Source organism: Hyaena hyaena, unplaced genomic scaffold (assembly GCF_003009895.1).
Source record: "Hyaena hyaena isolate Hyena2069 unplaced genomic scaffold, ASM300989v1 scaffold_104, whole genome shotgun sequence".
NCBI lineage: Eukaryota > Metazoa > Chordata > Mammalia > Carnivora > Hyaenidae > Hyaena > Hyaena hyaena.
In genome coordinates this window covers 3,319,569-3,332,106 of record NW_024080736.1, presented here as the reverse complement: position 1 = coordinate 3,332,106, position 12,538 = coordinate 3,319,569, and the positions used below count along the sequence as shown (strand labels likewise).

General features: G+C 35.4%; 1 protein-coding gene and 1 non-coding gene across 6 annotated transcripts in view; both read left to right on the top strand.

Moving 5' to 3' along the window:
• The window catches only part of TANC2 (tetratricopeptide repeat, ankyrin repeat and coiled-coil containing 2), a 374,283-nt gene that overhangs the window by 207,639 nt on the left and 154,106 nt on the right, over positions 1-12,538 (top strand). The gene's annotated exons all lie outside the window — the stretch shown is intronic.
• LOC120234236 lies at positions 11,290-11,393 on the top strand. Its single transcript, XR_005529032.1, has one exon. It is a non-coding gene; the product is annotated as a U6 spliceosomal RNA (small nuclear RNA).

Sequence of the window (12,538 nt, the reverse complement as noted above, 5' to 3'; positions counted from 1 at the left end):
TCCTTAGCGCCTCTGAGGAAGGCAAAGTTTGTTGAGAGCCCACGAATTCCAGAATCCGAGCTTGGCTCACCAACCCTCGCTTCAGCTCAGAAACTGGACGTGGATGCATACTGTCCTGGTAAGCATGCATGCAAAGTCTCTGCTTTGACAGAGGGAGGTTTGGACCAGGCCTGTCCAGCAGGGCAGTGTTTAGCATGTATATTACTCATAAAAACATATCCGTAACCCCTTTTGCAACCAATTGCATATTTTCCTTGTTAGGACATAGTTTTTACTGAATATCCTTTTTGACTATTGATAGAATAATGAGTTAAGTATGGAAAACCATTTTAAGGATAATTTTCAAAGGAATTAAAATAATTTTGGTAGATAGTTTTCAGGGTGATTTTTGTGATTTGAGATACTTAAAGAAATATTGCTTTGGCCCTTTGCAAACAAGAATGTTAAAGATATAATAAAAATATTCATTCAACACTAGCCCTTTATGACCTACTTTTTCTAATCCCTATTGGATTTCTGGACAGAAAAAATAGTTGCGATGTTGGAAACATTAAACTTAAATTAGAAAAGAAACTTAATAGGTTCCAATTTGGACTCCTGGACATTCACTTTTAGAAATACCTCTTCTCATGAATGGCCTGTGAGCTGTGAGCACATGTGGGAGTTCACTAAAATCCTTCTCTTGTGGGAGCCAGGCTGAGATGGAGTCATTATCAATGCTTAGATTCTTACAAACCGAGATGAGTTGCCTGGCAACATCCTTTACACTCACTCTACAGTGAGTCTATAGAGATGTGTCAGAAATGTTCAAAGATCTAGTTGAGTATACACATCAGAGCTTTAGTAGAGAGCCTTAAAAGACTTGGTTTTAGGTCTTTTGTTTATTCCTGCTGATTAAAATTGATGCTAAACCACAAGAATGAAACTACTACATATTTACAGCATTAGTGGTCAGCAAAATAAAATAATTTTTAGTTCTAGGGAATGTGTCAATAGCTCTAATCTGAAATGTCAGGATAATATAGTTCTGAAGCCAGATGAGACATGTTTCAAAAAAAAAAAAGACAATCGGTAAAAACCCTGGCCAAACCTAATCAGAGAAATTGACTACGTGAATCAGTTTTAAATACTGAAAAACCTGGGGAGTTCACTTGGAGGAGGCAGAATCCTAGGCTTCATCTGCTATTGTAGAGGACTATTTTTAAATCAATCACAGTTATATATTAGGAACCAGCTTTTCTATTTCTAAAAGGAATCAAATAGCTCTTTAAATGGCACGGTAGCATATTGTTAAAAGAATCTTTTTCATGTATTGAGGTGCTGTCAGACTTCTTGGGCAGTGGAATAGTGTGCTTTGTATTTCTTCATGCAAATTTTAGTATAATAAAGTAAACTTAAAAAATGTACTAATTCCCTATTCCTGCCTTGAATTTTGGAAGAGAAACTATCAGAGGCCTTCTCTTTTCCAGATTTGCAAGTCAGAATGACTGTCAAGGAGACTAATCTTTCACTTCCCGATTGCCCATCTGACATCTTTAATCTAATGTAGCCATTATCGTCAGAAAGTAAGGTAGTTGCTGTTTGTGGCAATGCCAGTGCTAAATCACTAAAAAAAAATCTTACCACATTATTATTTATGTATATTTCCCACAAATATGAATCTTTGCTGAATTGGAGTTGAACCAAACTAAACCTCAGTTTAGATTTTCAGAAAGCCAGGAAGAAACTAAAACATGTTGCCAAAATGTTAATTGCAGTGCTTCTTATTCTCTCCTTTTCTTATCTGAACAGGTTTAAAGCACAGACACTTCTTGGTGTTTTACCCTATTATAATAAAGTTACTAAACTCTCTGAAAATAAGTTTCTACTGAGATAAGATTAGTGACCTGGAAGTTGAAGCTATTATCTCCTACACTTAACAGTACTTGACAATAACCAGTATACTCACAAAGCAAACAAATAATCCATTCTTTTAAAATTTCTCTTATATAGGATATGCTAACAGAACAGTGATCATGTTTTATTGTATATTTATATATGTATAATGCAGTTAAAGCTATTGCTCTTGTCCATCTGCTTTATTCATGATCACATACAAATTGAGGAAAACAATATATCTCACAGAGACAAGTCATAAACCAGAGGTTCTCGAGCAGTGGCTTTCAGATTTTAGCATGCTTCTGAATTACCATGAAGACTTGTTTAAACACGTTGCTGGGCCCACCCTCAGAATTTCTGATTCAGTAAACCTGGCTTGGGTTGCGGATTCGCTTCGCTCAAGAATTCCCAGGTGCTTCTGAAGCTGCTGGTGCAGCTGGTTACAGGACTGTTGCAGGCTGCTTACGTGCAGTCCGGTGAATAGTGCTGGAGTCTGTAGGGTTCGTTCTGCTTTTGACCTCTGAGGCATTTATTTGGGATGTTGTTTCCATATTAATCTAAACTTCAACCTTTTGATTCCTATATCTTAGGTTGGAAGAATAAAGCTTTTATGTCTAAAAAATGGATATGTCTTTCTTGGTTTGACTTTTGTACCTATGTACTTACACGTAGTTTTTAGCAGTGTCCTACCTATAAAAGGAAATTGTGGATCAAACCAGAGCTAGTCATTGATATTTGGTCTTCAAAGTCCAGGGAAAGCTACACTGGGACATAGCTGTCAATCCAGAATATTTGTCTAATAATTTAAATGATTCACTGTACATATCATTAGATTCTAAAATACATAAGTGAAGTTTTAATATTCCTTAAAATCAGATTTGTTGTTTGCAGAAAATGTGAGAAAAATACAAGTAAACAATATGTATTGGTTCTGTACTGGAAACCATGGACATGAATGATGGTGTTACATAACTGACCTACCAGAGTATAGGGGGTGGTAAGTGAATTATGCTTGATAATCGTCTTACAGTGTGGAAATTAAGATCTAGAAAATTCAAGTGATTTGTATAGGATCAGAAGCACAATTTATTGTTTAACTCTTCAGGTGGACACAATGGTCCAGAAATAGAGTGTCCATAAATCTTTTGCTATTTAAATTCCATAGACACCCCTTAACTATCCTTAAATTAAAAAGCAGAAAAATCTGTTTTTAACTATGAGGCTGAACTGTACTCTATTTTTAGGGTAACCAACTGATATCAGTGATTTTAATAAAAACAATTCCCAAGGTAAAAGAACAGATTGATTCTACACTCTAATTTTCCTGCTTATGGCATTGTTTATTAGCTGTGTGGGTTTAGACGAGGCTCTTAACCCTTTCTGACTTTCCGTTTCCTCATCTGTAAAAAAGAATAATAATCTCAAATCAGATTAATAAATATAAAACACTTAGAATGTTCATAAATGTTAACTAATTTTTTTATTATCATAATGATAATCCTGAAGTATACCACAGGATGTTAAAGTGTTTTCTGAATAATCAGGGAAAAAAAGATGTAAAGATTTAGGGTCCTCTTTAGTTAAATGTATGTGTTTCAGTTCTGACTTCTCCCTTACTCGTCGTATGATCCTGAACATGTCCTATGATGTCTTTGTGCCTCAGTTTCTTGTCACAACAACATTGTACATACCATGATGTTATTTCTGTAATTTAACAAATATGTATTTATTTGTATAGATACTTGAATGTATGCATTCATAGAGAAAACATGGGTTGCTTAAAGAGCAAGGAAATCGAGATTGGTTGGAAAGTCAGAAGAGACCAGGATTAGTGAGATAATGCTCATGTTAGCAGTGGTTATATCTGGTGGTGGGATTATAGGTGGTTTTAAGCTTTGTTCTCAGGCAGTGTATATTAGGAATGAGAGCTCAAGTTCTAGAATTAGATCTGGTTTAGTTTCTGACTCTGTTACCTCATAGCAGTAACTCCATGTAACTTTCATAACCTTGAATTCTTTGTCTATAAACTTGTGATAAAATTAGCTCTTTTATGATAGGTTATCTTTTAGGGTTGTTAATATTAAATAAAATTAGTGTATATGCCAAATGCTTGGTTCAGGCAAAATAAACAGTAAGAGCACCTTCCCTGTTTTTATTATCCATTATCAGCATTACACTTTGTTCATTTTCTAAAATTTCTGCAAAATGAATTTGTATTGAAATTTTTCAGTAATCAGATGCCACTAAAGGATGGTGATACTCTTCATTTATATCTTCATTTCTTAAGTTTTTATACTGTACATTATAATAATGCATCATTTCAACTTAGACCCTTGACACATATGGCAGAAGAAGTCAGCAGTTTTATAGGACTTTTGACTACATGTGCAGGGTTAAGGGCCAAAGTACAGACCAGTGTTCTGAAAATAGGCAGGCTTTTATCCACACTGAATATTTTCAGAGAAATTTGAGATTAATCTTTTTATAATAGTCCTTTTAAATCTCTTTTAAAATGGCACTGTCCTTCAAAGGACAGTGTTATTTAAGGTGACAATAAAATTAGGATGTATTTGAAACTCAAGAATGGAAAAGAGTTTTATGATAGTTATTTGATACATATTCATATTACTTTTTTTTAATTTGTAAAGGATTTTTCCTTTGAATTTCTAATTAGCAGTGTACATTCTATCGTACAAGTACAAGCTACTACAGATAAATGTTTTCTATAAGGTGAATAATTTCTTGAACCTTGACAATTGTTTTCTTACTTCCATTTTTTTTCCAAAAAACATTATCAAGTCTTTGTTAGTTAGCCATTCTTCATTTGTTTCGCTATGAATTTTCTACTTAAGATTATTTATTAAAACCCTCTAATAGGATTTTTCATTGGCATGCGGAGACCAAGAAGCCTTTGTCTTGTAATCCACATCTTCTGTTATGTTGTGCTTATATTTCCTCTGTCTACTGTGTAATAAATACAGTAAGTGTAAAGCAAGGTTTTTAACCTGAATTAATTGGTGAGCCTTAGGGGGTCTCTAAACTCCTTATTATACACAATACTATTTTATAACGTACATATGTGCTTCTTTCTATAACAGGCTCTCAACATTCTGTGACACATACATACTTTACCCACTTTAAAAAAAAAAAAGAGAAAAGAATTACTGTTGTAAAGGTTGAAATCAGAGGCTGTTAATGGTTCAACTATTTCAACCAAAAAAAAAAAATCTAAAATGCGGACAGTGGACAGACTGGTAAATGGAATGAAAGGAATAACTGAAACACAGTGCTGCCCGAATCACAGTGTGAAAGTCAGTACAGAAAATAGAGCTCAGAAACAGAAACTGAACATATTTCAGTGTATTTTAAGTACGAGAGACGCTGCCTGATTACTAGTTATGAAAATAAGCATGCCAAAGAACTAGAATACAAATATGAAAAGCTTTTCTTCCCCACACTTCCTTATCCACTAATAAGTTCTTAACATGTTAGAAAGTTATTTCAATGGACAGATGCATTGTTGAATAAAGCATTTCACTTTGATCATTTTTAAGTGTTTTCCTGATTTACATTTTATCATTTAAAAGAAGAGTAGTCTCATCCCACTAACTTTTAAATTAACCTTTCTCAAGGTGTTTTGCATCACAGATTCTAAAGACTTGGCCTCTAAATGTGGTGCTTAGATCCATAAATTAGATATCCAAAAGGACAGTTTTTTCTAGTAACTGAAAAATATTTTAACTTACAGGGTTTTTTTTTTTGTTTTTTTAATTTTTTTTAATTTTATTTTTTTTAATTTTTTTTTTTTTTTTTTTACAAATAGTTTATTGTCAAATTGGTTTCCATGTAACACCCAGTGCTCATCCCCACAGTTTTTGAGGCAATAAAATGTATTGGTTTAGAGTAAACTGCACTAGTGTAGACTACAGACCCTGGAGCCAGAGCACCTGTGTTTAGATATTAGCTCTGTCACTTAACTATTTGTGTGAACTTGAGCAAATTACTTTTTCATAAGAATAATTAATTTCCTTATCTGTAAAATGGAGATTACAATATTACCTACACCATAAGAATGCTGCAAAGATGTATAAATTAAAATGTGTGAAATAATCAAAACAATTAATGCATGTGGTCCATAGTGCTATATAAATCTTACCTACAATTATTATAATATTTGAGAACCTTTAATGACTTTTATCTAAGAATGCTGTGGGTAGGGCTGTCAGCCTTTATTTAGAGTACTTTACAAAGAGGATAACATTACAGCTATACCCTCTAGTCATTGGTTGTTTTTACAAGCAATCTGTTGTATATGCATAAATGCTAAGTTGTATGGGTTTTGGGTTTTGGTGGTTTTGAATGGAGGCAGTTTTTCATGGTGGTAAATAGCTCAGGCCCTGAAATCAGACAAGCTTGGATTCAGTTCTAGCTGTGCCACATATTAGCTGTGTAGCTTTTATTACTCAATCTTCCTAATCCTCTGGTTCCTCATTTGTAAAATGAAGATAGTAATATTGTCTACTCCATAGGGTGTTTGTGATGATTAAATAAGATAATATACATAATTTACTTTGCTCAGCGTCTGGAACATCAGTTGTTAGGACTAATAATTTCTCTGCCACATGTATATATTATTACAAATTTATTTCTGAAAATAAAGGTGGTTTTATGTTTTATTTTCCTAACTGGTATATAAGTTCCTGCAGCCTAATGTCCATGTGTTTTTCCTTATCTAGAAATGATGCATTATGACATTTATGCTTATAAGACTTATGGGAAGAAAACTTTTTTTAAAAAGTGATATCGTATCACTTTTTGCCATATTCTGTTTGTTAGAAGCAAGTTACTAGGTCCAGTCCACATTTAAGTGAGTAAATTGGAATTTTGAGGAAAGCTGTTCAAATCAAGCAACAATTTTTTCTTATTTTTTTCCCTGCATATTTGGTATGTGCCATTCCATGGTATGGAAGCATAAATCTTTCTCAGCCTTGCATTCCAATAGAAACATTCCTTATATTCCTCGTATCCCACCCTTCTTCTATTCAAAAACTCTCTGCTGTCCTTTTTGTAACTGTCTATAGGTCTTTCCCCTTGCTTTCTCTGTATAGATTATTTACAGATTATAAATTACTAATCTGTACTATTAAGCAACTTAAAACCAATGCCATTATACCTCTAAGTTTACTATAATGAATCTTGACTTTTATAGAAAGGTATATTCACTGAAAATAAGTAATGTAATTTATGCCACTTTCATGAGGTTTGGGCTTAGAAAAATCTGTCTCATGGTGCCATATTAAGATTTTGATGCTGGGGCGCCTGGGTCATGTGCCAACTTCAGCTCAGGTCATTATCTCATGGTTCATGAGTCCAAGCACTGCATCAGGCTCTGTGCTGACAGCTCAGGATCCTGTGTCTCTCTCTTTCTCTGCCCCTCCCCTGCTCGTACACTGTCTGTCTGTCTATCTCTCTCTCAAAAAAAAAAAAATTTTTTTTAATTTTTAATAAAAAAATGATTCTGATGCTACAGCTAACATTTGCTGATTTATCTCTTAGTACTGATTTGTTTTTCTTGATCAACATAGAATAAAGAACAAAGATAACTTACCACCCCTTTGAACTGTAACTTTCTGACCACTATTCAAAAAAAACTTTTTTTTTTAATGTTTTATTTATTTCTAGGAGAGAGAGAGAGAGAGAGAGACAGCGTGAGCAGGGGAGGGTCAGAGAGAGAGGGAGTCACAGACTGAAACATGTTCCAGGCTCTGAGCTGGCAGTCAGCATAGAGCCCGACGCGGAGCTCGAACCCACAAACTGCGAGATCATGACCTAAGCAAAAGTTGGACGCCCAACCGACTAAGCCACCCAGGCGCCCCAAAAAACTTTTAAGTATAACATTATTTGTCACCAGTATGTGGCCAGTATTTAAACATATTTGTGCTAAAAAAAAAATACACAAATCACATACCTTGTAGAAAATTAACTATATGCAGTTACCATCTTAGGCTATATTTACTATATGAGAACAGATATCCTTACTTGCAACAGGATTTCCTAAATTGTAAACCAGGGAACTGAGAAGTTAGTTTATGCTACATGAAGGAGGCTGAATTACAAGATCTGTGAATGTGGGACTTGTCCAACTTTTTCATCACTGTATACCTAGTGCTCAGACCAGTGATGGCTATATAATACTCAATAAATACTAAGTGAATCAATGGTCAAGTATAAAATAATGGCAACTACTAAAAATTGGGACATTTTGCAAATAAGGAAAATATCAGAAAAAAAAGTAGAGGTAAATACTAGAGATAAGTAATAGTAGATACAAGGGCGCCTAGGTGGCTCAGCTGGTTAAGCATCCAGCTTCAGTTCAGGTCATGATCTCACAGTTCATAAGTTTGAGCCCCACGTTGGGCTCTGTGCTGACAGTTCAGAGCCTGGAGCCTGCTTCAGATTATATGTCTCCTTCTCTCTCTGCCCCTCCCCAGCTCACGGTCTGTCTCTCTCTGTCTCAAAAATAAATAAACCATTAAAACTTTTTTTAAAAAGTAATAGTAGATACCAAGGACATAAAATCAGTATATGAAACATATGCAAATTCTCCTAAGAGCTGCTGTGTCAGATAATACATACATACACACCACCCAGAACATTCAGCAGATTATTTGGAAAACATTAGGATGATGTGAGGAACAATTTGTACTATAAGTATATCTTTTGGCATTAGACAAACCAGTCCTTGAAGAAAGGACAGCTACTGCAAACACATAGCTTCAGCACCACCAGTAAGGCTGGATTCCTAATTCCCCGTTCTTCAATTTCTCAGGGAGATGAAAAGAAAATACCACATTCAAACAACTGAAGAAGGTATTAAATTCTTTATGTATGCCCTCCCAAAAAAATTCTCATGAGGGCTGACCTGGGAGAGTCCATTCTAGACCATTCCCCTACTTCCTTCCCTAGCACTTCAGCTTTCCATGTCACATCATCAGACTGTACCAGTCACTGCCTTCCTTGATACAGCTTCTGTACACTCTGAGGTCCTACCAGTCTTTAAGGATTTTAGCTACTAGTTCATCAGAATCCCTACTTTCCTACCCACTTTATTTTCAAAACTTACCTGTTACTTTTCATGTAACTGTCTTTCCCAGTCTGTACTATTATAGTACAGTGAAATAATTCTTCCTAGAATGGTGCTTTTCTCTTTTAGCCTACATGATTAGATCATGTTGTTTTAGTGTGCAGTTTCTAGAATAAATCCCAGATTTGGAAGCCAACAGAGAGTAAGTTTGTTATTTAGACAAATGTGAGTTTTGAGGATAATACTTTCCTTACTGTGACCAGTATGTAAATACGTAGCTTTCCACATTAGAATAAATTGTGCTATGGATGAGGAAATCCAGGCCAGTAGGGGAATAATATGGAAATACCACATTATAGAAGTAACGCTTCTCTACCATAATTTGTATCTCAAACATATGTCTATTCAAAGCAGACATTAGACACCTCAGTTTAAAACCCAAAGGAACACTCAGTGAGAAATATCAGTCTTAGAGATTTCAGTGAAGCATTCAAGATTCTTGAGCTTGTCAAACACCGCTTTATATCCCAGCCAAATAGTCATCACCATACATCAGTGTGCACATAGTACTTCTTGTACACACACTGGGGGCAATTGTGTAGGCAAGAAAACACTACTATAAGTGTTGCCAGCAGTGAGTACTTTCTGTCTCTTTATATCCTGTATCTGCAGTGATTCCCACTTCAGTGGGAGAGAATCAGAAGTAGGGTGTTGTGATGGAAGGTTATTAGCATTTAAAAGCCTGTTTTCTTAGCTAAGTGCCAAACTAATGAGTTACTATGTATAGTCCCTAATCTTTTAAAAATTTAATTCCTAAATAGCAAAAGAGAGAACAACTATGTGTGTGTATGTGTGGGTGACTTTTTGCTTATTTATTTATGTCTAAGTTATTAGTAAAAAGACTACAGGGTTATCAAATACTAGATAAAATTAGATAAATTTTCGTTTTTTAGGAAGCATATTTTAAACATTTCCAGCTTTTTGAGATACAATTGATGTATAATATTATGTAAGTTTAAGGTGTATAATATGCATGATTTCATATATATATATCGCAAAATGATTACTGATGAAATTTGTGGACAATCTCTCCAGAAAATTGCACCTACATACAAAATTTTGCGTACTGTGTACATTTTCAAAAAATTAATAAAACATTTAGGTTTGTTGCCATGGGTAATAATTTTAATCCAAAAACTGGTCTGAAGAAATCAAAATTAACAAGAAAGGCTGGACTAGAGTGTTCTGATGAAGTTGCGTTATTGCTAACTCTTCATTCCATATCCTCAAGCAAGGCATCTAAATACTCCCCTCTGCAACTAGAGAGATTCCCTAAAAGTTGATTCTTTAACTTAGGCTCTTAAGGCTCTTTAACTTAGATGAGTTATTTAAAGAAGGCAGTAATTTGAAAGAGAAGGAAGGGTAAGTAGGAGAGATTCAGACACCTTCACTTTTAAGAGATGAGGTCCTATAATTAAAGATTCTTGGATGCCTGGGTGGCTCAGTCAATTAAGAATCCAGCTTTGGCTCAGGTCATGATCTCACAGTTTCCTGAGTTCAAGCCCCCTCATCAAGCTCTGTGCTGACAGCTCCAAGCCTGGAGCCTGCTTCAGATTCTATGCCTCCCTCTGTCTCTCTTTTCTTCCCTCGCTTGCACTCTGTCTCTCTCAAAAATAAATAAAGATTACCAAAACAATTTTTTTAAAGATTCCTTAGATTTTTATGTACCTTCCCCAACTTAGGCTATTTTTCCTCAATTGAGGATTGACAGTGACCTGTGTCATTGATAGCCTCACATGGATCTAGTTTTCCCACCTACTTCCCAGACCATTCTTCCCTACTTTTCTGTCCTCTGGTCCATACTGAGATGTAGTTCTTAGAGCTATGGAAAACACCTTAGGCCGCCATCTTAACCTCAAACTTCTATTTACCCTTAACATAGTGGACAGATTTTTCTAAACAATTTTTCAAAAACCTGTTTGGCAAGCCTATTTTTAAAAATTAGGGTTAAAATGCCCTCACGTTGGCTGTACACTCTGCAGTTCAATATACACTTTATCATTTCCTACTATGATTAACCCAGCCATGACAGATATATTAAAACTGCTTGTATCTTGAAGGTATTTGAATTTACAGATTCAACTATGGGCTACTGGGAGTCGTTACTTTTTTTTTTTTTTTTTTAGACAGTAGCAAAGAAGCCCTGGAGGATGGAAGAATTAAAATTTCCTGTACTCCCTCCCTATTAAAACATACAATTTCAGGAGATTCATAGTCTTCTAAAAGAGCAGGTAGCAGAAGACCTCGGATCAAGAGTTCCTGATTTAGCGCTTGCTTTGGCAGCACATATACTAAAATTGGAACGATACAGAGATTAGCATGGCTCCTGCACAAGGATGACACACACATTCATGAAACATTCCATATTTTTAAAAAGAAAAACGAGTTCCTGATTTAGATCATATTTAGCTTATATCTGCTACCGTTTGGATATCATTTGTTATTAGCTGCTCTGGCTAGCTATAGCAGGAGAAAACATTATGGATGATAAAACAGTTGAAACATGAAGTTACTTTGAAAAGAAAACCACTAAGGGAGACTTTCTTCAACCAATAACTTCTAGCGGTATTAGGAAAATATTGGCCATCTCCAACACTGTGGTCATCAGATGACTCATTCTTGTAGCTCTTCCACTGCTGTCTACTTCCTCCATCCCCACCGATCATCATCCTATAGACACTAGCTAGCTCTTTTCTACCGCAGTTCTACAAGGTTATGTTAAGAATTATCTTAAGAGATGAACTACAGTACTATAACCCAGTCACCTTTTACCACTACTACTATTGCTTATTATTTCTAATAATTCTTTTGTCTTTTCAGACTCCTGATTATTCAAAAATATTTGTAGAAATAATCTGAAGATAGGACACTGCTTATCCCCCTCCCCCTCTTCCAGAGAAGATTGTATTTGCTTCTCCCACCTGAGACCATTTTGATCCAAGTTCAGAGTGTGGTTTCCTGGGCTAATCAAATGACACAAGTCAGAACTGCAAGGCCTAGTTTACTTCTGGTTTATCTTTACTCCCAGAGTACAGTTAAGTGTCCCAGCCCAAAGTGTAGGGTGCTTTACTAGATTTCCCACTCTTGGCAGATCTTAGACTCCAGTGTTATTCCTCTTACCTTGTGAGATGGGCTGAAGCACAGCTCAGCTGTTCAGTCATTTCTTCCCTGTTAACAAATGCCCCTGGCGTTCAAGGGGCCATCCATGCTGGGCAAGATCTCCCTTCTGGATTTCCATCTTCTTCCTGGTTTTGTCTTTTGATTTATCACCATCTTGTTAGGTCTTTAATGCTTTTCAAAAGATTTTTAAGGTGTATTTTGTCCAGTTTTTATTAGTTGTCATCAGCTAGAGGGTCTCCAGTTACTGAAAGGTCCCTGCCACCACCATTTACTTTGGGGTGGGGGGGGAGGGTGCGGAATTCCAACATTTATATTTTTAGATTGTATACACATTCTAAAGTGTATAAACAAAACATATTTTTCATTCTGTGCTCCTCATGGGAACAAACTATACAC